The following is a 22,751-nucleotide window of genomic DNA, read 5'->3' as shown; positions in this document are numbered from 1 at the left end:
TCAACGAACCTAAGAAGCAGACGAGCGTCTTGCAACTGAATTTATACCTAATAATGGCCTTTTAGAGCACCTTGTTGTAAGTTGCAGTCGTGGCCGAGCGGTTAAGGCGATGGACTAGAAATCAATTGGGGTCTCCCCGCACAGGTTCGAATCCTGTCGACTACGTGCATACGTTTTTTGGAAGCCTGTGTGGCTTCGTGCGCATTCTTGCAGAGGAAGCAACTGTAGAATAATTAGTTTCCACGTCTCTTCGCGTAAAATTGAAGCGGGGGCACATGCCCGACCTCAACGAACCTAAGAAACAGACGAGCGTCGTGCAACTGAATTTATTCCTAATAATGGCCTTTTAGAGCACCTTGTTGTAAGTTGCAGTCGTGGCCGAGCGGTTCATTCTGCTTCCGGCTCCCGAGCTGAACGGATCGCGGGATCATGGGCTCCAATGGAGCGGCATATGCGGCTGTTAGCCGCGGCAACAGGCTTTCGACGGAAGAAGATAAAGATTACCAAATAATTTTGCCTCGCCTACCTACAGGACGTATTGTTTTGAACACAGTTTTTTTGCACGGCGACGCTCGTGTTCGCCCGTTTCGTGTAGAAGATTTTCGAGACGCGCTTCAAGCTGTTGGTATGCTCTCTGGCGTCGTCGCCCTTGGAGCATACCAAATAAACCATGTATGGGCGGTGACGATGAAGACAGCCGAGGCTGCCGAAAAGGTGGCGGCCCTGAAGGAGCTGCAGGTGAAGGGGCGTCGCTGCCTGGTCATCGACCCCAAGGAACAACAGGTGAAGCTTCGTATCCACTGGCTTCTGCATGGGGTGGACGACGAAGACGTCAAGACCGCGCTGGCCTCCTTCGGCAAGGTGACAGAAGTGACCCGGGAGCGCTGGCGAGTAGATGGCGTTTCCGACAAGGGCTCGACGACCCGAGCAGTGCTGCTGCAGCTGAAGGCAGGAATGAAAGTCGACGACCTGCCCCACCAGATCCGCGTCGCCGGCGAGCTTGCGCTGGTGGTAGCCCCAGGACGTCCCATGCAGTGCCTGCGCTGCCGGGGCTCTGGCCACGTTCGTCGTGAATGCAAGGTTCCCCGTTGCTCGCGGTGCAGGCGTTTTGGACACAACGACGCGGACTGTGTGCGTTCATACGCAGTAGCCGCGGGTTCGGCGGAGAGCGAGCCGTCGACGTTAGACCATGTAATGGACGTGACCGAGGCGGAGGAAGCGGCCACGGGAGCTGGAAACGGCAAAGTGGCGGCAGAAACCGGCGCGACGACCAAGCAAGCCGAAGGAGGAAGGAATATCCCTCCCCCCAAAGAACCAGCAGCTACAGTCGAGAGCGTGAAGACGGCCCCGCAAGAAAATGAGAGCCACCAGCCAGCTACGGATGCAACGCAGGCAGAGGCGGACGACAACGCGACCCCTGCTAGCGCCCGCGTCGAATCCGTCTCGGCACCGGTCAAGAGATCCCTGCAGCACGAGGAGAAAGTCGACGGAAAGGCCGGCGGTGACTCCGAGGCACCACCCGCTAAGACGCTACCTGGAAGGCGCTCCACCCTCAAGCCTAAGCCGAACCTGGAGACTGACCGTAGGCTTACCCCGAAGCCGACCAAAGAGGAACCCGGGCGACGGCCGCCGGATGGCCACGGAGGCGTCTAGCGGTCAGCTAGACGTTAAGGTGAGCACCATGCTCCGGGCCTTCTCCCCTCCGGTTTTCACCAATAATGGCTACCAACCCGTCGCTTAGCCTCGGCACGCTAAACGTTCGAGGTCTGGCCGCCAAAAGGAAACAGAGTCAGGTTTACAGACTACTAGTGGACCACGACCTCGACGTTTTAGCCGTGCAAGAAACCAAGGTAGACGGCGAGGAGGAGACCGGGAGCATGGTGCAAAGGTTCACGTATAACTACTATACAGTAGTGAGCCACGCCTTAGGGACTTCGGCAGGGTGTGTGCTGTTCGTGAGGAAGCTCCCTGGTCTTGTTATAGATGGTTACTTCTCCTGTACTTCTGGTCGACTTGTCTTTTGTGACTTCAGCTATTGTAATGTCCAATGGCGCGTGTTTTGCATTTATGCGCCTAATACTGTGCAAGAGAGGGCGAATTTCTTTTTGAGTTTAAAGCATCATTTACGTGTGCAAAAAATGATAGCCTGTGTAGGCGACTTCAACTGCGTATTGAAAGCTGAGGATAGGTCTACGCGTCGCGTGGTTTGTGACAGAAGTAGTGATATCCTGGCGCAGATCACACACGAATTCGAATTAGAAGATATCGCAGAATGTTTTCGCGGTCACGGAGACGTAAGCTACACTCACTTTCAGGGCACAAGTCACGCACGCTTAGACCGTATCTATCTTTCATATGATTTAGTTGAAAAATGCCAGTGCTACACAGTTACGGCCATATCATATTCTGACCACTGCCTGGTAAAATGCACGGTGGGCAGGAAGAAAGAACGAAACAAGTTCGTCTGGGAACTGTGGAAATTGAATGCAGAGCTGTTACGGGATGAAACTTTTAACGAAAATGTAGTGGCTGCTCTGAATTCTTTTGGAACAGACAGTCCTACGAAATTTGGTGAGGAATGGGAGTTGCTGAAGCAAAGCATTAAATTGAAGGCAATCGAAAGAAGTAGCGTACTGCGATATGAACAAAAGGCCAGAGAAAAGGATTTAACAACATTGCTAGAAAAATTTGCGAAGCTTGAATGCATGCAACCTGGCGCCTATCAACAAGATATGCGCGCCGTTAAGAAGAAGCTCGAGGTATTCGACGAAGATCGCTTCCGAGGTGCGCTAGTGCGCGCCAGAGCAGAAAGGCTATCATGCGGGGAAACGCCAACGAAAAGAGCACTGGGGTTAGAAAAAAAGCACTCGAGACGTAAGCAGATTGAGGCTATCGAATATGAAGGGGTGGTATTAACGGATAACAATAATATAGGGCGTGCTTTCTTTGAGCATTACAAAGAACTTTTTACATTCAGGCCTGTCAACATGCACGATTTCAAGAAATTATTTTTGCAACGAATCGCACAGCTGTCGAGTGAGGTTAAAGAAACCTTAGAACGACCATTAACAGAACATGAAGTGATGAAAGCCATCGAAGACCTGAATCCTGGGAAGTCGCCAGGTCCAGACGGTCTTTGTGCCGCATGGTTCAAATCGTTCAAAAGCCACCTAGCTCCTATCTTAACAGCAGTTTTCAATGAAGCATATGAACTGAAAATACTTGCACCATCCTTTGGCCAGTCCCATACAGTACTAATACCGAAAACAGAAGAGACCGAAAAGCTCAAGCAACTTTCCTCCTACAGACCCATAGCGCTTACTAACTGTGACTACAAAATATTGATGAAGGTGTTGGCACGACGGGTCCAGTCAGTTATTCAGGAAGTAGTCGGCCCACACCAGACGTGTGGTATTCGTGGAAGAACCATTTTCACTAACATCCATAAAATGAAGTGTGTGCTGGAGTGTTGCGACGCCATGTGCGACGCAGTAGCCATCCTCCAGCTAGACTTGGAGAAGGCGTTTGATTGTGTTTCTCACGACATATTGCTTACCATCCTTGAACACGTTAATTTTGGCCACATAATCACTGAAGGGGTGACCATGGCGTACCGGAGCTGCTATACCAGACTTATAATTAATCAGATGTTGGGGGCCCCCATTAACGTGAAGCGCTCCGTTCGCCAGGGTTGTCCACTCAGTCCACTCCTGTTTTGTGTCTACATAGAAACGCTATGTCTGGCCATCATTGAAAATGAATGTATTAAGGGGTTTAGTCTTCAATCAGCAGAAGTGAAGCTACTGGCATACGCTGACGATGTGGCTGTGTGCTGTAAGGACAAACAAAGTGTATTGAATACTGTTAATATCGTCAAAAAGTTTGGTAACGTCACTAACAGCTACGTTAACTGGCAGAAATGTTTGGGGTTTTGGCATGGAAGGTGGGCGTCTACACCAGACCACTTTTCGAACGTAAACTGGGTCACGACGCCAGTTAAGTACCTTGGAGCACCCCTTGATGCCTACAAGGACAGTAGCGAGTACTGGAAGGAGCGGACAAAACAACTAAAAGAAAAAGCCGACCGATGGAACGCCTGTTACTTGTCAATATTCGCGAGAGCTACAGCGTGCAACATGTTTCTCGTGACAAAGATCTGGTACGTAATGCAGGTACTACAGTGCTCTCGTATTAATGTGCAGAAACTGCACCGCGTGTTCGCTGTATTCGTGTGGGCATCAAGCTGGGAGCGATGTAGCCGAGATAATCTCTTCCGGCGCGTGAAGGATGGTGGTCTGGGGTTGGCGCACCTCTTCTTGCGTCAACTGGTGAATAGATTCTCCTTCTTTCGAGATACAAACGACCCATTTCTGCGCACGGTGATCCAAATGAGGCTGTCAAGATCACTTCCCGAATTCGTTGTAGGTACGGAAATAATGCCAGGACCAGTCCGTGGTTTCTTTCGGGAAATAGTTCAGAGTGTTTCCTTTTTGCGTGTTCGTTTTTCAAGTGCATATTTGTGGAGTGTAAAACGGAAAAAGTTATATCGTGATTTATGTGACAGTGTTTTGCTGGTACCTATGTACAGAGCCCCGCACAGTGGAGGCCCAGGCCTAGATGTATTGAAAAGGGTGAAGAAGATGCCAGTTCAACCAGCCACTAAATCGTTCTTTTTTAAATTACACACTGGTACTGTACCTGTTAAAATCTTCCTTGAACAACGTGGGTTCTACATGCCATGGGGAACCCACTGCCTTATATGTAAAAAAACAGAAAGCATAGATCACGTCTTCATCCACTGTTGGGAAGGGGTCTTTTTCTGGGACGTGCTACAAAGGACTCTAAAAAAGGAGCTACCTATAGATCCCCACGGAATCAGGTTTCTGCCAGTATATGACGACGAAGGTTTCCCGTACGACCTGATCATGCTTACGGGCCTCCACAGTTTATGGCGCGCAAGAATGGCGGGTTACCATTGTGACCCGGATGCCCGACCGGCGCGTCTGTACTTTTGTGAATCCATGCAACGGTATGTGGAAGTGATCAAGATGCAACAGCCTGTTCCTGAGTGGCTGTCGAGGGTTGAACCCCTTACAGCACTAAAGGAATTTTAATCCGACAACGTCGTGCCACAGTAGCGGACGGCAGCGAATGTAAATATTACTGTTCCTTGTTCCGTTTGTGTATTCATCCCTTTTTGCTTCTTTGGTCTTTGTTTATATCATTTAGGAATTTGTGTTGTGTTATGTCGAGGACTGGCAATAAAGAAAAAAAAAAAAAAAAGTGGCCGAGCGGTTAAGGCGATAGACTAGAAATCTATTGGGGTCTCCCCGCACAGGTTCGAATCCTGTCGACTGCGTGCATACGTTTTTTGGAAGCCTGTGTGGCTTCGTGCGCATTCTTGCAGAGGAAGCAACTGTAGAATAATTAGTTTCCACGTCTCTTCGCGTAAAATTGAAGCGGGGGCACATGCCCGACCTCAACGAACCTAAGAAACAGACGAGCGTCGTGCAACTGAATTTATACCTAATAATGGCCTTTTAGAGCGCCTTTGTGCAAGTTGCAGTCGTGGCCGAGCGGTTAAGGCGATAGACTAGAAATCTATTGGGGTCTCCCCGAACAGGTTCGAATCCTGTCGACTGCGTGCAAACGTTTTTTGGAAGCCTGTCTGGCTTCGTGCGCATTCTTGCAGAGGAAGCAACTGTAGAATAATTAGTTTCCACGTCTCGTCGCGTAAATTTGAAGCGGGGGCACATGCCCGACCTCAACGAACCTAAGAAACAGACGAGCGTCTTGCAACTGAATTCATACCTAATAATGGCCTTTTAGAGCACCTTGTTGTAAGTTGCAGTCGTGGCCGAGCGGTTAAGGTGATAGACTAGAAATCTATTGGGGTCTCCCCGCACAGGTTCGAATCCTGTCGACTGCGTGCATACGTTTTTTGGAAGCCTGTGTGGCTTCGTGCGCATTCTTGCAGAGGAAGCAACTGTAGAATAATTAGTTTCCACGTCTGTTCGTGTAAATTTGAAGCGTTGGCACATGCCCGACCTCAACGAACCTAAGAAACAGACGAGCGTCTTGCAACTGAATTTATACCTAATAATGGCCTTTTAGAGCACCTTGTTGTAAGTTGCAGTCGTGGCCGAGCGGTTAAGGGGATGGACTAGAAATCAATTGGGGTCTCCCCGCACAGGTTCGAATCCTGTCGACTGCGTGCATACCTTTTTTGCAAGCCTGTGTGGCTTCGTGCGCATTTTTGCAGAGGAAGCAACTGTAGAATAATTAGTTTCCACGTCTCTTCGCGTAAATTTGAAGCGGGGGCACATGCCCGACCTCAACGAACCTAAGAAACAGACGAGCGTCTTGCAACCGAATTTATACCTAATAATGGCCTTTTAGAGCACCTTGTTGTAAGTTGCAGTCGTGGCCGAGCGGTTAAGGCGATGGACTAGAAATCAATTGGGGTCTCCCCGCACAGGTTCGAATCCTGTCGACTGCGTGCATACGTTTTTTGGAAGCCTGTGTGGCTTCGTGCGCATTCTTGCAGAGGAAGCAACTGTAGAATAATTAGTTTCCACGTCTCTTCGCGTAAAATTGAAGCGGGGGCACATGCCCGACCTCAACTAACCTAAGAAACAGACGAGCGTCTTGCAACTGAATTTATACCTAATAATGGCCTTTTAGAGCGCATTTGTGCAAGTTGCAGTCGTGGCCGAGCGGTTAAGGCGATAGACTAGAAATCTATTGGGGTCTCCCCGCACAAGTTCGAATCCTGTCGACTGCGTGCATGCTTTTTTGGAAGCCTGTGTGGCTTCGTGCGCATTTCTGCAGAGGAAGCAGCTGTAGAATAATTAGTTTCCACGTCTTTTCGCGTAAAATTGAAGCGGGGGCACATGCCCGACCTCAACGAACCTAAGAAACAGACGAGCGTCTTGCAACTGAATTTATACCTAATAATGGCCTTTTAGAGCGCATTTGTGCAAGTTGCAGTCGTGGCCGAGCGGTTAAGGCGATAGACTAGAAATCTATTGGGGTCTCCCCGCACAAGTTCGAATCCTGTCGACTGCGTGCATGCTTTTTTGGAAGCCTGTGTGGCTTCGTGCGCATTTCTGCAGAGGAAGCAACTGTAGAATAATTAGTTTCCACGTCTTTTCGCGTAAAATTGAAGCGGGGGCACATGCCCGACCTCAACGAACCTAAGAAACAGACGAGCGTCTTGCAACTGAATTTATACCTAATAATGGCCTTTTAGAGCGCCTTTGTGCAAGTTGCAGTCGTGGCCGAGCGGTTAAGGCGATAGACTAGAAATCTATTGGGCTCTCCCCGCACAGGTTCGAATCCTGTCGACTGCGTGCATACCTTTTTTGCGAGCCTGTGTGGCTTCGTGCGCATTCTTGCAGAGGAAGCAACTGTAGAATAAGTAGTTTCCACGTCTCTTCGCGTAAAATTGAAGTGGGGGCACATGCCCGACCTCAACGAACCTAAGAAGCAGACGAGCGTCTTGCAACTGAATTTATACCTAATAATGGCCTTTTAGAGCACCTTGTTGTAAGTTGCAGTCGTGGCCGAGCGGTTAAGGCGATGGACTAGAAATCAATTGGGGTCTCCCCGCACAGGTTCGAATCCTGTCGACTACGTGCATACGTTTTTTGGAAGCCTGTGTGGCTTCGTGCGCATTCTTGCAGAGGAAGCAACTGTAGAATAATTAGTTTCCACGTCTCTTCGCGTAAAATTGAAGCGGGGGCACATGCCCGACCTCAACGAACCTAAGAAACAGACGAGCGTCGTGCAACTGAATTTATTCCTAATAATGGCCTTTTAGAGCACCTTGTTGTAAGTTGCAGTCGTGGCCGAGCGGTTCATTCTGCTTCCGGCTCCCGAGCTGAACGGATCGCGGGATCATGGGCTCCAATGGAGCGGCATATGCGGCTGTTAGCCGCGGCAACAGGCTTTCGACGGAAGAAGATAAAGATTACCAAATAATTTTGCTTCGCCTACCTACAGGACGTATTGTTTTGAACACAGTTTTTTTGCACGGCGACGCTCGTGTTCGCCCGTTTCGTGTAGAAGATTTTCGAGACGCGCTTCAAGCTGTTGGTATGCTCTCTGGCGTCGTCGCCCTTGGAGCATACCAAATAAACCATGTATGGGCGGTGACGATGAAGACAGCCGAGGCTGCCGAAAAGGTGGCGGCCCTGAAGGAGCTGCAGGTGAAGGGGCGTCGCTGCCTGGTCATCGACCCCAAGGAACAACAGGTGAAGCTTCGTATCCACTGGCTTCTGCATGGGGTGGACGACGAAGACGTCAAGACCGCGCTGGCCTCCTTCGGCAAGGTGACGGAAGTGACCCGGGAGCGCTGGCGAGTAGATGGCGTTTCCGACAAGGGCTCGACGACCCGAGCAGTGCTGCTGCAGCTGAAGGCAGGAATGAAAGTCGACGACCTGCCCCACCAGATCCGCGTCGCCGGCGAGCTTGCGCTGGTGGTAGCCCCAGGACGTCCCATGCAGTGCCTGCGCTGCCGGGGCTCTGGCCACGTTCGTCGTGAATGCAAGGTTCCCCGTTGCTCGCGGTGCAGGCGTTTTGGACACAACGACGCGGACTGTGTGCGTTCATACGCAGTAGCCGCGGGTTCGGCGGAGAGCGAGCCGTCGACGTTAGACCATGTAATGGACGTGACCGAGGCGGAGGAAGCGGCCACGGGAGCTGGAAACGGCAAAGTGGCGGCAGAAACCGGCGCGACGACCAAGCAAGCCGAAGGAGGAAGGAATATCCCTCCCCCCAAAGAACCAGCAGCTACAGTCGAGAGCGTGAAGACGGCCCCGCAAGAAAATGAGAGCCACCAGCCAGCTACGGATGCAACGCAGGCAGAGGCGGACGACAACGCGACCCCTGCTAGCGCCCGCGTCGAATCCGTCTCGGCACCGGTCAAGAGATCCCTGCAGCACGAGGAGAAAGTCGACGGAAAGGCCGGCGGTGACTCCGAGGCACCACCCGCTAAGACGCTACCTGGAAGGCGCTCCACCCTCAAGCCTAAGCCGAACCTGGAGACTGACCGTAGGCTTACCCCGAAGCCGACCAAAGAGGAACCCGGGCGACGGCCGCCGGATGGCCACGGAGGCGTCTAGCGGTCAGCTAGACGTTAAGGTGAGCACCATGCTCCGGGCCTTCTCCCCTCCGGTTTTCACCAATAATGGCTACCAACCCGTCGCTTAGCCTCGGCACGCTAAACGTTCGAGGTCTGGCCGCCAAAAGGAAACAGAGTCAGGTTTACAGACTACTAGTGGACCACGACCTCGACGTTTTAGCCGTGCAAGAAACCAAGGTAGACGGCGAGGAGGAGACCGGGAGCATGGTGCAAAGGTTCACGTATAACTACTATACAGTAGTGAGCCACGCCTTAGGGACTTCGGCAGGGTGTGTGCTGTTCGTGAGGAAGCTCCCTGGTCTTGTTATAGATGGTTACTTCTCCTGTACTTCTGGTCGACTTGTCTTTTGTGACTTCAGCTATTGTAATGTCCAATGGCGCGTGCTTTGCATTTATGCGCCTAATACTGTGCAAGAGAGGGCAAATTTCTTTTTGAGTTTAAAGCATCATTTACGTGTGCAAAAAATGATAGCCTGTGTAGGCGACTTCAACTGCGTATTGAAAGCTGAGGATAGGTCTACGCGTCGCGTGGTTTGTGACAGAAGTAGTGATATCCTGGCGCAGATCACACACGAATTCGAATTAGAAGATATCGCAGAATGTTTTCGCGGTCACGGAGACGTAAGCTACACTCACTTTCAGGGCACAAGTCACGCACGCTTAGACCGTATCTATCTTTCATATGATTTAGTTGAAAAATGCCAGTGCTACACAGTTACGGCCATATCATATTCTGACCACTGCCTGGTAAAATGCACGGTGGGCAGGAAGAAAGAACGAAACAAGTTCGTCTGGGAACTGTGGAAATTGAATGCAGAGCTGTTACGGGATGAAACTTTTAACGAAAATGTAGTGGCTGCTCTGAATTCTTTTGGAACAGACAGTCCTACGAAATTTGGTGAGGAATGGGAGTTGCTGAAGCAAAGCATTAAATTGAAGGCAATCGAAAGAAGTAGCGTACTGCGATATGAACAAAAGGCCAGAGAAAAGGATTTAACAACATTGCTAGAAAAATTTGCGAAGCTTGAATGCATGCAACCTGGCGCCTATCAACAAGATATGCGCGCCGTTAAGAAGAAGCTCGAGGTATTCGACGAAGATCGCTTCCGAGGTGCGCTAGTGCGCGCCAGAGCAGAAAGGCTATCATGCGGGGAAACGCCAACGAAAAGAGCACTGGGGTTAGAAAAAAAGCACTCGAGACGTAAGCAGATTGAGGCTATCGAATATGAAGGGGTGGTATTAACGGATAACAATAATATAGGGCGTGCTTTCTTTGAGCATTACAAAGAACTTTTTACATTCAGGCCTGTCAACATGCACGATTTCAAGAAATTATTTTTGCAACGAATCCCACAGCTGTCGAGTGAGGTTAAAGAAACCTTAGAACGACCATTAACAGAACATGAAGTGATGAAAGCCATCGAAGACCTGAATCCTGGGAAGTCGCCAGGTCCAGACGGTCTTTGTGCCGCATGGTTCAAATCGTTCAAAAGCCACCTAGCTCCTATCTTAACAGCAGTTTTCAATGAAGCATATGAACTGAAAATACTTCCACCATCCTTTGGCCAGTCCCATACAGTACTAATACCGAAAACAGAAGAGACCGAAAAGCTCAAGCAACTTTCCTCCTACAGACCCATAGCGCTTACTAACTGTGACTACAAAATATTGATGAAGGTGTTGGCACGACGGGTCCAGTCAGTTATTCAGGAAGTAGTCGGCCCACACCAGACGTGTGGTATTCGTGGAAGAACCATTTTCACTAACATCCATAAAATGAAGTGTGTGCTGGAGTGTTGCGACGCCATGTGCGACGCAGTAGCCATCCTCCAGCTAGACTTGGAGAAGGCGTTTGATTGTGTTTCTCACGACATATTGCTTACCATCCTTGAACACGTTAATTTTGGCCACATAATCACTGAAGGGGTGACCATGGCGTACCGGAGCTGCTATACCAGACTTATAATTAATCAGATGTTGGGGGCCCCCATTAACGTGAAGCGCTCCGTTCGCCAGGGTTGTCCACTCAGTCCACTCCTGTTTTGTGTCTACATAGAAACGCTATGTCTGGCCATCATTGAAAATGAATGTATTAAGGGGTTTAGTCTTCAATCAGCAGAAGTGAAGCTACTGGCATACGCTGACGATGTGGCTGTGTGCTGTAAGGACAAACAAAGTGTATTGAATACTGTTAATATCGTCAAAAAGTTTGGTAACGTCACTAACAGCTACGTTAACTGGCAGAAATGTTTGGGGTTTTGGCATGGAAGGTGGGCGTCTACACCAGACCACTTTTCGAACGTAAACTGGGTCACGACGCCAGTTAAGTACCTTGGAGCACCCCTTGATGCCTACAAGGACAGTAGCGAGTACTGGAAGGAGCGGACAAAACAACTAAAAGAAAAAGCCGACCGATGGAACGCCTGTTACTTGTCAATATTCGCGAGAGCTACAGCGTGCAACATGTTTCTCGTGACAAAGATCTGGTACGTAATGCAGGTACTACAGTGCTCTCGTATTAATGTGCAGAAACTGCACCGCGTGTTCGCTGTATTCGTGTGGGCATCAAGCTGGGAGCGATGTAGCCGAGATAATCTCTTCCGGCGCGTGAAGGATGGTGGTCTGGGGTTGGCGCACCTCTTCTTGCGTCAACTGGTGAATAGATTCTCCTTCTTTCGAGATACAAACGACCCATTTCTGCGCACGGTGATCCAAATGAGGCTGTCAAGATCACTTCCCGAATTCGTTGTAGGTACGGAAATAATGCCAGGACCAGTCCGTGGTTTCTTTCGGGAAATAGTTCAGAGTGTTTCCTTTTTGCGTGTTCGTTTTTCAAGTGCATATTTGTGGAGTGTAAAACGGAAAAAGTTATATCGTGATTTATGTGACAGTGTTTTGCTGGTACCTATGTACAGAGCCCCGCACAGTGGAGGCCCAGGCCTAGATGTATTGAAAAGGGTGAAGAAGATGCCAGTTCAACCAGCCACTAAATCGTTCTTTTTTAAATTACACACTGGTACTGTACCTGTTAAAATCTTCCTTGAACAACGTGGGTTCTACATGCCATGGGGAACCCACTGCCTTATATGTAAAAAAACAGAAAGCATAGATCACGTCTTCATCCACTGTTGGGAAGGGGTCTTTTTCTGGGACGTGCTACAAAGGACTCTAAAAAAGGAGCTACCTATAGATCCCCACGGAATCAGGTTTCTGCCAGTATATGACGACGAAGGTTTCCCGTACGACCTGATCATGCTTACGGGCCTCCACAGTTTATGGCGCGCAAGAATGGCGGGTTACCATTGTGACCCGGATGCCCGACCGGCGCGTCTGTACTTTTGTGAATCCATGCAACGGTATGTGGAAGTGATCAAGATGCAACAGCCTGTTCCTGAGTGGCTGTCGAGGGTTGAACCCCTTACAGCACTAAAGGAATTTTAATCCGACAACGTCGTGCCACAGTAGCGGACGGCAGCGAATGTAAATATTACTGTTCCTTGTTCCGTTTGTGTATTCATCCCTTTTTGCTTCTTTGGTCTTTGTTTATATCATTTAGGAATTTGTGTTGTGTTATGTCGAGGACTGGCAATAAAGAAAAAAAAAAAAAAAAAGTGGCCGAGCGGTTAAGGCGATAGACTAGAAATCTATTGGGGTCTCCCCGCACAGGTTCGAATCCTGTCGACTGCGTGCATACGTTTTTTGGAAGCCTGTGTGGCTTCGTGCGCATTCTTGCAGAGGAAGCAACTGTAGAATAATTAGTTTCCACGTCTCTTCGCGTAAAATTGAAGCGGGGGCACATGCCCGACCTCAACGAACCTAAGAAACAGACGAGCGTCGTGCAACTGAATTTATACCTAATAATGGCCTTTTAGAGCGCCTTTGTGCAAGTTGCAGTCGTGGCCGAGCGGTTAAGGCGATAGACTAGAAATCTATTGGGGTCTCCCCGAACAGGTTCGAATCCTGTCGACTGCGTGCAAACGTTTTTTGGAAGCCTGTCTGGCTTCGTGCGCATTCTTGCAGAGGAAGCAACTGTAGAATAATTAGTTTCCACGTCTCGTCGCGTAAATTTGAAGCGGGGGCACATGCCCGACCTCAACGAACCTAAGAAACAGACGAGCGTCTTGCAACTGAATTCATACCTAATAATGGCCTTTTAGAGCACCTTGTTGTAAGTTGCAGTCGTGGCCGAGCGGTTAAGGCGATAGACTAGAAATCTATTGGGGTCTCCCCGCACAGGTTCGAATCCTGTCGACTGCGTGCATACGTTTTTTGGAAGCCTGTGTGGCTTCGTGCGCATTCTTGCAGAGGAAGCAACTGTAGAATAATTAGTTTCCACGTCTGTTCGTGTAAATTTGAAGCGTTGGCACATGCCCGACCTCAACGAACCTAAGAAACAGACGAGCGTCTTGCAACTGAATTTATACCTAATAATGGCCTTTTAGAGCACCTTGTTGTAAGTTGCAGTCGTGGCCGAGCGGTTAAGGGGATGGACTAGAAATCAATTGGGGTCTCCCCGCACAGGTTCGAATCCTGTCGACTGCGTGCATACCTTTTTTGCAAGCCTGTGTGGCTTCGTGCGCATTTTTGCAGAGGAAGCAACTGTAGAATAATTAGTTTCCACGTCTCTTCGCGTAAATTTGAAGCGGGGGCACATGCCCGACCTCAACGAACCTAAGAAACAGACGAGCGTCTTGCAACCGAATTTATACCTAATAATGGCCTTTTAGAGCACCTTGTTGTAAGTTGCAGTCGTGGCCGAGCGGTTAAGGCGATGGACTAGAAATCAATTGGGGTCTCCCCGCACAGGTTCGAATCCTGTCGACTGCGTGCATACGTTTTTTGGAAGCCTGTGTGGCTTCGTGCGCATTCTTGCAGAGGAAGCAACTGTAGAATAATTAGTTTCCACGTCTCTTCGCGTAAAATTGAAGCGGGGGCACATGCCCGACCTCAACGAACCTAAGAAACAGACGAGCGTCGTGCAACTGAATTTATACCTAATAATGGCCTTTTAGAGCACCTTGTTGTAGGTTGCACTCGTGGCCGAGCGGTTAAGGCGATAGACTAGAAATCTATTGGGGTCTCCCCGCACAGGTTCGAATCCTGTCGACTGCGTGCATACGTTTTTTGGAAGCCTGTGTGGCTTCGTGCGCATTCTTGCAGAGGAAGCAACTGTAGAATAATTAGTTTCCACGTCTCTTCGCGTAAAATTGAAGCGGGGGCACATGCCCGACCTCAACGAACCTAAGAAACAGACGAGCGTCGTGCAACTGAATTTATACCTAATAATGGCCTTTTAGAGCACCTTGTTGTAAGTTGCAGTCGTGGCCGAGCGGTTAAGGCGATAGACTAGAAATCTATTGGGGTCTCCCCGCACAAGTTCGAATCCTGTCGACTGCGTGCATGCTTTTTTGGAAGCCTGTGTGGCTTCGTGCGCATTTCTGCAGAGGAAGCAACTGTAGAATAATTAGTTTCCACGTCTTTTCGCGTAAAATTGAAGCGGGGGCACATGCCCGACCTCAACGAACCTAAGAAACAGACGAGCGTCTTGCAACTGAATTTATACCTAATAATGGCCTTTTAGAGCGCCTTTGTGCAAGTTGCAGTCGTGGCCGAGCGCGGCTTCTGCCGCGCTAGCGAGCGGACGTGCCGATCATGAGCTCCGTAGGAGCGGCTTCAGCGGCCCAGCAGGGCCGCGGTACCAGGAGTTTTGCCTCAGAAGACCCGGAATACCAAGTTTTGCTGCCTCAATTGCCGACAGGTCGGATAGTTTTAAATACAGTTTTTCTGCATGCGGATGTGCGTGCCAGGCCGTATCGTGTGGAACATTTCCGAGATGCGTTGGCTAGCTTAGGCCTACTTGCTGATGTCATCGCCCTAGGGGCGTATCAGATGAGCCACGTTTGGGCGGTTACTTTCAAGAGCGACGAAGGCGTGAAAAAGCTTTCAAGCGCCAAGAACCTCAAGGTGAATGAACATCGGTGCATTGTCGTTGATCCTGCCAATCAGGCCGTGCGGCTGAAGTTGCATTGGATGCTTCATAACGTGTCGGACGAGGATATACGGACAGCCCTGTTCCCGTTCGGAAAGGTCACGGACGTTTTCCATGAAAAGTGGCGTGTTCAAGGAGTTCAAGATAAAGCATCGTCGACACGGGCGGTGTCCCTGGTTCTGAAGACGGGTATGACCGTAGAAGACCTGCCCCATCAACTTCGTGTAGCTGGTGAGCAGACCCTAGTTGTGGTACCGGGCAGAGCACCCCTTTGCCTGAAGTGCCGAAACACCGGACATGTCCGACGTGACTGCCGCGTCCCGAAATGTGCAGTATGCCGTCGCTACGGCCACCAGGATACGGAATGTGTTAAGACTTACGCATCCGTCGCAGGACCTGCGCTCCGAGAGGACGTGGCTGACCTGTTAATGGATGAGGCTGACGTTGATGAGGCTTCCCGCGTGCTAGTACCACCGGCGGACATAGTTGCAACACCTTATGTGCCGGCTGCTAAAGCCACGAAGGTGGTAAATGTGCTGCCTACGAGCCCGAAAGATGCAGTGCAAAGGGCAAGCAACGAAGGAGCCAAAGAAGAATCGGCCGCAAAATCCGCCACTGCCGAGGAGGCCGCCACGGAGCACGGACCGGCAACTCCCTTGATGGACGTCGAAGAATCGAGTGCAAGCAATGTGGCTATGAAAAGAGCGAGGGACTCGACCGGCAACCTGGACGGCAGCCTGGACGGCAACCTTGACAACGGGGCCAAAGACGAGCCGCCGCCAAAAGCGCAGGCGGGTCGTCGTGTGCCCGTGCGCCCGAAGCCAAACATCCCGCCGGACAGACGGCCGGCGGCAAAACCGCCTAAGTAGGACTCGGCGCCTACTGGGGCGCCCGGACTAACGTCGTGAAGAGATGGCGTCCTTTTTGGAATCGGGCTTCGCGTACGCTCTAAAGGTACGCGTGTGGATCGAGCGGTTTTCAGTGCAAAAGTTATGCATGCAAATTTTTCTACAGTGTGTCTGGATCGCTTGTTCTTCAGCGACACCGTGCGATCGGCTTGCTTTTGCAGATAAATGGCGGTGAAACTAGAGAGAGCACTGAGAGTTGCCACGTTAAATGTCCGTGGCCTTGGAGCGCGAAGGAGGCAGTATCAACTTAGCCGCTTGTGTATGGAGAAGGAACTCGATGTAGTTGCCTTACAAGAAACTAAGGTCGAAACCCAAGAGCAGACCGATCGCATGGTGACGCCTTTCACGGCGCATTACAATGTGTGCGTGTGCCATGCGAATGGCACATCAGGCGGATGTGCGTTGTTAATACGGAAGAGTGCTGGTATTATTGAAGAAAGTGTAACTGTTTCTGAAACTGGCCGCTTGCTTATTGTAGATTTTTCTTTTTCTCACGATTTGTGGCGGCTCGTATGCGTTTATGCGCCAAACAATGTGAATGATCGATTTTTGTTTTTTGAATGTATCGAGCAATATCTAAAATGTGATCGCTTTGTCATATTACTTGGTGATTTTAACTGTGTGTGTTCTCCGGAAGACCGACTAAAAAGGGAAAGGGTTCGCGATAAAAGTGCTCTCCTTTTGAGCAGACTAATTGAAGACCACAACTTAGAAGATGTGGGCCTAGTCCTCACTGATGGTATGATTCCGCAGTACACGCACATTCAGCGAAATAGCCGAGCAAGGCTGGACAGAGTGTATGTTTCTGACGACTTGATCACCCTTTGTAATAGTTATAACGTCGCACCGCAATCGTTCACGGACCATAGCCTGGTAAGCTTCTCGATTGGGGAAAAAGTTAAAAGAACACGATTCAACTGGAACATGTGGAAATTCAACGAAAAGCTGCTTGATGATGAACCATTTGTGCGCAGAGTTAAGGAAAAGATAACAGAGTTGATGACAAATGAGGGTGAATATTTTACTGCCACATGGGAGGAATTTAAGATTCAAGTTAAGTTCATTGCAATAGAAAGAGGAAGCAGCCTTCAGCACGATAAATTACAGAAACAAAGAGAGCTGCAAAGACAGCTAGAATATCTGTCAAGCGCACAAAATGCGGGTCACGATCTATTAGCTGAAAACGTAAAGAAAGTAAGACACGAGCTTGAAGTTATCGACGCCGAGCGATACAAAGCAGCAGTTATACGCGCTAGAAGCGAACGCCTATGGATGGGTGAGATACCAAACAAACGGGCAATGAGCGATGAAAAGCGTCACGCGTCAAGAAATGAGATCCAACAGATACGTCTTCAAAACGAGGTGACGTCAGACGCTTCGTCGATTGAGAAAGCTTTTGTGGAACACTATCGCGAATTGTTCGGCAATGTGACTCCTTCTGGACTGGCCTTCGAGAGTGAATTCATGAGCGAGATGCCAAGGTTGGATGACGACGTTAGAGAAAGTCTTGAGAGACCAATAGCTGTGTCCGAGATTGAAAGGGCGATAGAAGAACTGCCATCAGGCAAATCGCCAGGGCCGGACGGCCTAGGCGCCGCTTTTTACAAGGCATTCAGTCAGGAGTTTGCGTGTATATTGCACCGACTACTCTCAGAGGCGTATGAATTTAAAAAAGTACCACCCTCATTCCAGACTTCGCACATAGTATTAATTCCGAAAACCGATGAACGGGAAAAGCTCCTTTCAGTAAGTTCATACAGACCGATAAGTCTGACCAACACAGATTACAAAATATTTATGAAAGTACTGGCTCGACGATTTCAAAGCGTGATTCAGCAGCTTGTAGGGCCACACCAGACGTGTGGCATTAAAGGCCGCACCATTTTCACGAACACCCACATTGCAAGGAATGTGCTTGAATGTTGCGATGCCATTGGGGGTCGGGTGGCCATGTTGCAGCTAGACCTTGCGAAGGCGTTCGACCGGGTGTCACATGAGGTGCTTTTCGCTATACTGCAGTACTGTAATGTTGGGAGCGTCATTGTAGATGGCGTTAAAATGGCTTATGAAGACTGTTACATGCAGCTTATAGTTAATAAGTGTCTTAGTTCGCGGGTGCCACTCCGCTCGTCTGTACGGCAAGGCTGTCCCTTGTCTCCCTTGCTTTTTGCCCTGTACCTCGAACCCTTTTGTATGGCAGTCATACGGAATGAAAACATTCGTGGTTTTAGGCTGCACGCCGCAGAAGTTAAAATGCTAGCTTATGCAGATGACGTCGCCGTCTTTTGTGAAGACAGGGAAAGCGTGGTCGAGGCTGTCCGCCTTGTAAGATCCTTTTGTAGGTACACTGGTGCCCAGATAAACTTCGAAAAAAGTGTTGGGATATGGCATGGAAGCTGGGACGCGACACCCACAAAATTCGCCGGTATGCAGTGGACTACAGTGCCTCCACTGTATCTAGGAGTGCCCCTTGAGCACTATCGGGACTCGACACAGTTGTGGACCGGCCAAATAGAATCAATGAAAGAAAAGATAAAAGGATGGCAGGGCCGGGGATTGTCAGTGTTTGCACGTGCTTCAGCTTGCAATATATTTTTAATTGCCAAAGTTTGGTACATACTGCAAGTAATGTTCATGTCCCGTGTAAACGTTCAAAAAATGCATCGAGTGTTTGCTACCTTCATCTGGAACTCCACTTGGGAGCGATCCAGTCGAACAAATCTCTTTCGCACAGTTCGAAATGGGGGCCATGGGCTCTCACACTTGTTCATTAGGCAGATCGTATCGCGGTTCATCTTCCTGCGAGATGAAAGAAATGTTTTCCTCCGTACGGTCATTCAGGCGAAAATGGCAACAGAACTGCCTGAATTTGTTGTGTCCACATCTAGTGCTATCACTAGAGCGACTGGGTACTATCGTGAAGTCGTTGCATCTTTTAGAATACTCTGCGCACGTTTTTCGCTGGAGTACTTGTGCTCAGTGAGAAGAAAGAAACTGTACGCAGATTTAGTTGACAGTATGTTACCTATCCCACTGTATAGGAGTGTTTACTGTGGAGGCCCAGGAAAAGATGTGCTGAAACGAGTCAAAAGGATGCCTGTAAGACCTGCTGCGAAAACTTTCTTTTTCCACCTACACACGAACACCCTCCCCGTTAAAGTATGGCTAGAACAGAAAGGAATATTCGTACACTGGACTACCGATTGCCGGCTGTGTAAAAAGCCTGAAACAATTGAACACGCCTTCATTGAGTGTTGGGACGCTGTCTTTCACTGGGACATCTTGCAGCGCACTCTTAAAAAAGAACTCCCCATAAACCCCTATGGAATTCGGTTCCTTCCAGTTGAAAGCGATGACGGGCCACCGTTCGACATGTTCATGTTGCTGGGTCTCCACAGTTTGTGGAAAACAAGAATGGCTGTACGTCATCTTGATGTGAATGTGTGCTCTGCGCGAGAGAACTTCATTGAAAGTATGTCACTATTACGAGAAGTGTATCGTGCACAAAGCGAAACCCCAGACTGGGTTAGCATCCTTGATGAGCTGGTGTGCCTCAAGAAATTTTAGCGACCATCCCACCTGATGTGATGTGGGTGCACTGTGTATATGGATTTGTTTTTTTTTGTGTGTTAATGTCTAAGCAGGCAATAAAGAAAAAAAAAAAGCAGTCGTGGCCGAGCGGTTAAGGCGATAGACTAGAAATCTATTGGGGTCTCCCCGCACAGGTTCGAATCCTGCCGACTGCGTGCATGCCTTTTTTGCAAGCCTGTGCGGCTTCGTGCGCATTCTTGCAGAGGAAGCAACTGTAGAATAATTAGTTTCCACGTCTCTTCGCGTAAAATTGAAGCGGGGGCACGTGCCCGACCTCAACGAACCTAAGAAACAGACGAGCGTCTTGCAACTGAATTTATACCTAATAATGGCCTTTTAGAGCACCTTGTTGTAAGCTGCAGTCGTGGCCGAGCGGTTAAGGCGATAGACTAGAAATCAATTGGGGTCTCCCCGCACAGGTTCGAATCCTGTCGACTGCGTGCATACCTTTTTTGGAAGCCTGTGTGGCTTCGTGCGCATTCTTGCAGAGGAAGCAACTGTAGAATAATTAGTTTCCACGTCTCTTCGCGTAAAATTGAAGCGGGGGCACGTGCCCGACCTCAACGAACCTAAGAAGCAGACGAGCGTCTTGCAACTGAATTTATACCTAATAATGGCCTTTTAGAGCGCCTTTGTGCAAGTTGCAGTCGTGGCCGAGCGGTTAAGGCGATAGACTAGAAATCAATTGGGGTCTCCCCGCACAGGTTCGAATCCTGTCGACTGCGTGCATACCTTTTTTGGAAGCCTGTGTGGCTTCGTGCGCATTCTTGCAGAGGAAGCAACTGTAGAATAATTAGTTTCCACGTCTCTTCGCGTAAAATTGAAGCGGGGGCACATGCCCGACCTCAACGAACCTAAGAAACAGACGAGCGTCTTGCAACTGAATTTATACCTAATAATGGCCTTTTAGAGCGCCTTTGTGCAAGTTGCAGTCGTGGCCGAGCGCGGCTTCTGCCGCGCTAGCGAGCGGACGTGCCGATCATGAGCTCCGTAGGAGCGGCTTCAGCGGCCCAGCAGGGCCGCGGTACCAGGAGTTTTGCCTCAGAAGACCCGGAATACCAAGTTTTGCTGCCTCAATTGCCGACAGGTCGGATAGTTTTAAATACAGTTTTTCTGCATGCGGATGTGCGTGCCAGGCCGTATCGTGTGGAACATTTCCGAGATGCGTTGGCTAGCTTAGGCCTACTTGCTGATGTCATCGCCCTAGGGGCGTATCAGATGAGCCACGTTTGGGCGGTTACTTTCAAGAGCGACGAAGGCGTGAAAAAGCTTTCAAGCGCCAAGAACCTCAAGGTGAATGAACATCGGTGCATTGTCGTTGATCCTGCCAATCAGGCCGTGCGGCTGAAGTTGCATTGGATGCTTCATAACGTGTCGGACGAGGATATACGGACAGCCCTGTTCCCGTTCGGAAAGGTCACGGACGTTTTCCATGAAAAGTGGCGTGTTCAAGGAGTTCAAGATAAAGCATCGTCGACACGGGCGGTGTCCCTGGTTCTGAAGACGGGTATGACCGTAGAAGACCTGCCCCATCAACTTCGTGTAGCTGGTGAGCAGACCCTAGTTGTGGTACCGGGCAGAGCACCCCTTTGCCTGAAGTGCCGAAACACCGGACATGTCCGACGTGACTGCCGCGTCCCGAAATGTGCAGTATGCCGTCGCTACGGCCACCAGGATACGGAATGTGTTAAGACTTACGCATCCGTCGCAGGACCTGCGCTCCGAGAGGACGTGGCTGACCTGTTAATGGATGAGGCTGACGTTGATGAGGCTTCCCGCGTGCTAGTACCACCGGCGGACATAGTTGCAACACCTTATGTGCCGGCTGCTAAAGCCACGAAGGTGGTAAATGTGCTGCCTACGAGCCCGAAAGATGCAGTGCAAAGGGCAAGCAACGAAGGAGCCAAAGAAGAATCGGCCGCAAAATCCGCCACTGCCGAGGAGGCCGCCACGGAGCACGGACCGGCAACTCCCTTGATGGACGTCGAAGAATCGAGTGCAAGCAATGTGGCTATGAAAAGAGCGAGGGACTCGACCGGCAACCTGGACGGCAGCCTGGACGGCAACCTTGACAACGGGGCCAAAGACGAGCCGCCGCCAAAAGCGCAGGCGGGTCGTCGTGTGCCCGTGCGCCCGAAGCCAAACATCCCGCCGGACAGACGGCCGGCGGCAAAACCGCCTAAGTAGGACTCGGCGCCTACTGGGGCGCCCGGACTAACGTCGTGAAGAGATGGCGTCCTTTTTGGAATCGGGCTTCGCGTACGCTCTAAAGGTACGCGTGTGGATCGAGCGGTTTTCAGTGCAAAAGTTATGCATGCAAATTTTTCTACAGTGTGTCTGGATCGCTTGTTCTTCAGCGACACCGTGCGATCGGCTTGCTTTTGCAGATAAATGGCGGTGAAACTAGAGAGAGCACTGAGAGTTGCCACGTTAAATGTCCGTGGCCTTGGAGCGCGAAGGAGGCAGTATCAACTTAGCCGCTTGTGTATGGAGAAGGAACTCGATGTAGTTGCCTTACAAGAAACTAAGGTCGAAACCCAAGAGCAGACCGATCGCATGGTGACGCCTTTCACGGCGCATTACAATGTGTGCGTGTGCCATGCGAATGGCACATCAGGCGGATGTGCGTTGTTAATACGGAAGAGTGCTGGTATTATTGAAGAAAGTGTAACTGTTTCTGAAACTGGCCGCTTGCTTATTGTAGATTTTTCTTTTTCTCACGATTTGTGGCGGCTCGTATGCGTTTATGCGCCAAACAATGTGAATGATCGATTTTTGTTTTTTGAATGTATCGAGCAATATCTAAAATGTGATCGCTTTGTCATATTACTTGGTGATTTTAACTGTGTGTGTTCTCCGGAAGACCGACTAAAAAGGGAAAGGGTTCGCGATAAAAGTGCTCTCCTTTTGAGCAGACTAATTGAAGACCACAACTTAGAAGATGTGGGCCTAGTCCTCACTGATGGTATGATTCCGCAGTACACGCACATTCAGCGAAATAGCCGAGCAAGGCTGGACAGAGTGTATGTTTCTGACGACTTGATCACCCTTTGTAATAGTTATAACGTCGCACCGCAATCGTTCACGGACCATAGCCTGGTAAGCTTCTCGATTGGGG

The 22,751-nt window shown here is 49.8% G+C and overlaps 5 non-coding genes across 5 annotated transcripts; all 5 read left to right on the top strand.

Moving 5' to 3' along the window:
- Positions 1–5,562: 5,562 nt before the first annotated feature.
- Positions 5,563–5,644, top strand: TRNAS-AGA (transfer RNA serine (anticodon AGA)). The gene has a single exon. It is a non-coding gene; the product is annotated as a tRNA-Ser (tRNA).
- A 203-nt stretch (positions 5,645–5,847) lies between these two features.
- TRNAS-AGA (transfer RNA serine (anticodon AGA)) lies at positions 5,848–5,929 on the top strand. Its single transcript has one exon. It is a non-coding gene; the product is annotated as a tRNA-Ser (tRNA).
- A 7,106-nt stretch (positions 5,930–13,035) lies between these two features.
- TRNAS-AGA (transfer RNA serine (anticodon AGA)) lies at positions 13,036–13,117 on the top strand. The gene has a single exon. It is a non-coding gene; the product is annotated as a tRNA-Ser (tRNA).
- A 203-nt stretch (positions 13,118–13,320) lies between these two features.
- TRNAS-AGA (transfer RNA serine (anticodon AGA)) lies at positions 13,321–13,402 on the top strand. Its single transcript has one exon. It is a non-coding gene; the product is annotated as a tRNA-Ser (tRNA).
- A 6,304-nt stretch (positions 13,403–19,706) lies between these two features.
- Positions 19,707–19,788, top strand: TRNAS-AGA (transfer RNA serine (anticodon AGA)). Its single transcript has one exon. It is a non-coding gene; the product is annotated as a tRNA-Ser (tRNA).
- The last annotated feature ends 2,963 nt before the right edge of the window (positions 19,789–22,751 follow it).

The sequence above is a fragment of the Dermacentor variabilis genome, chromosome 1 (genome assembly GCF_050947875.1).
Source record: "Dermacentor variabilis isolate Ectoservices chromosome 1, ASM5094787v1, whole genome shotgun sequence".
Taxonomy (NCBI): Eukaryota; Metazoa; Arthropoda; class Arachnida; order Ixodida; family Ixodidae; genus Dermacentor; species Dermacentor variabilis.
The sequence above is the reverse complement of the archived record's forward strand: the minus strand, read 5'-3'. Positions and strand labels throughout refer to the sequence as shown.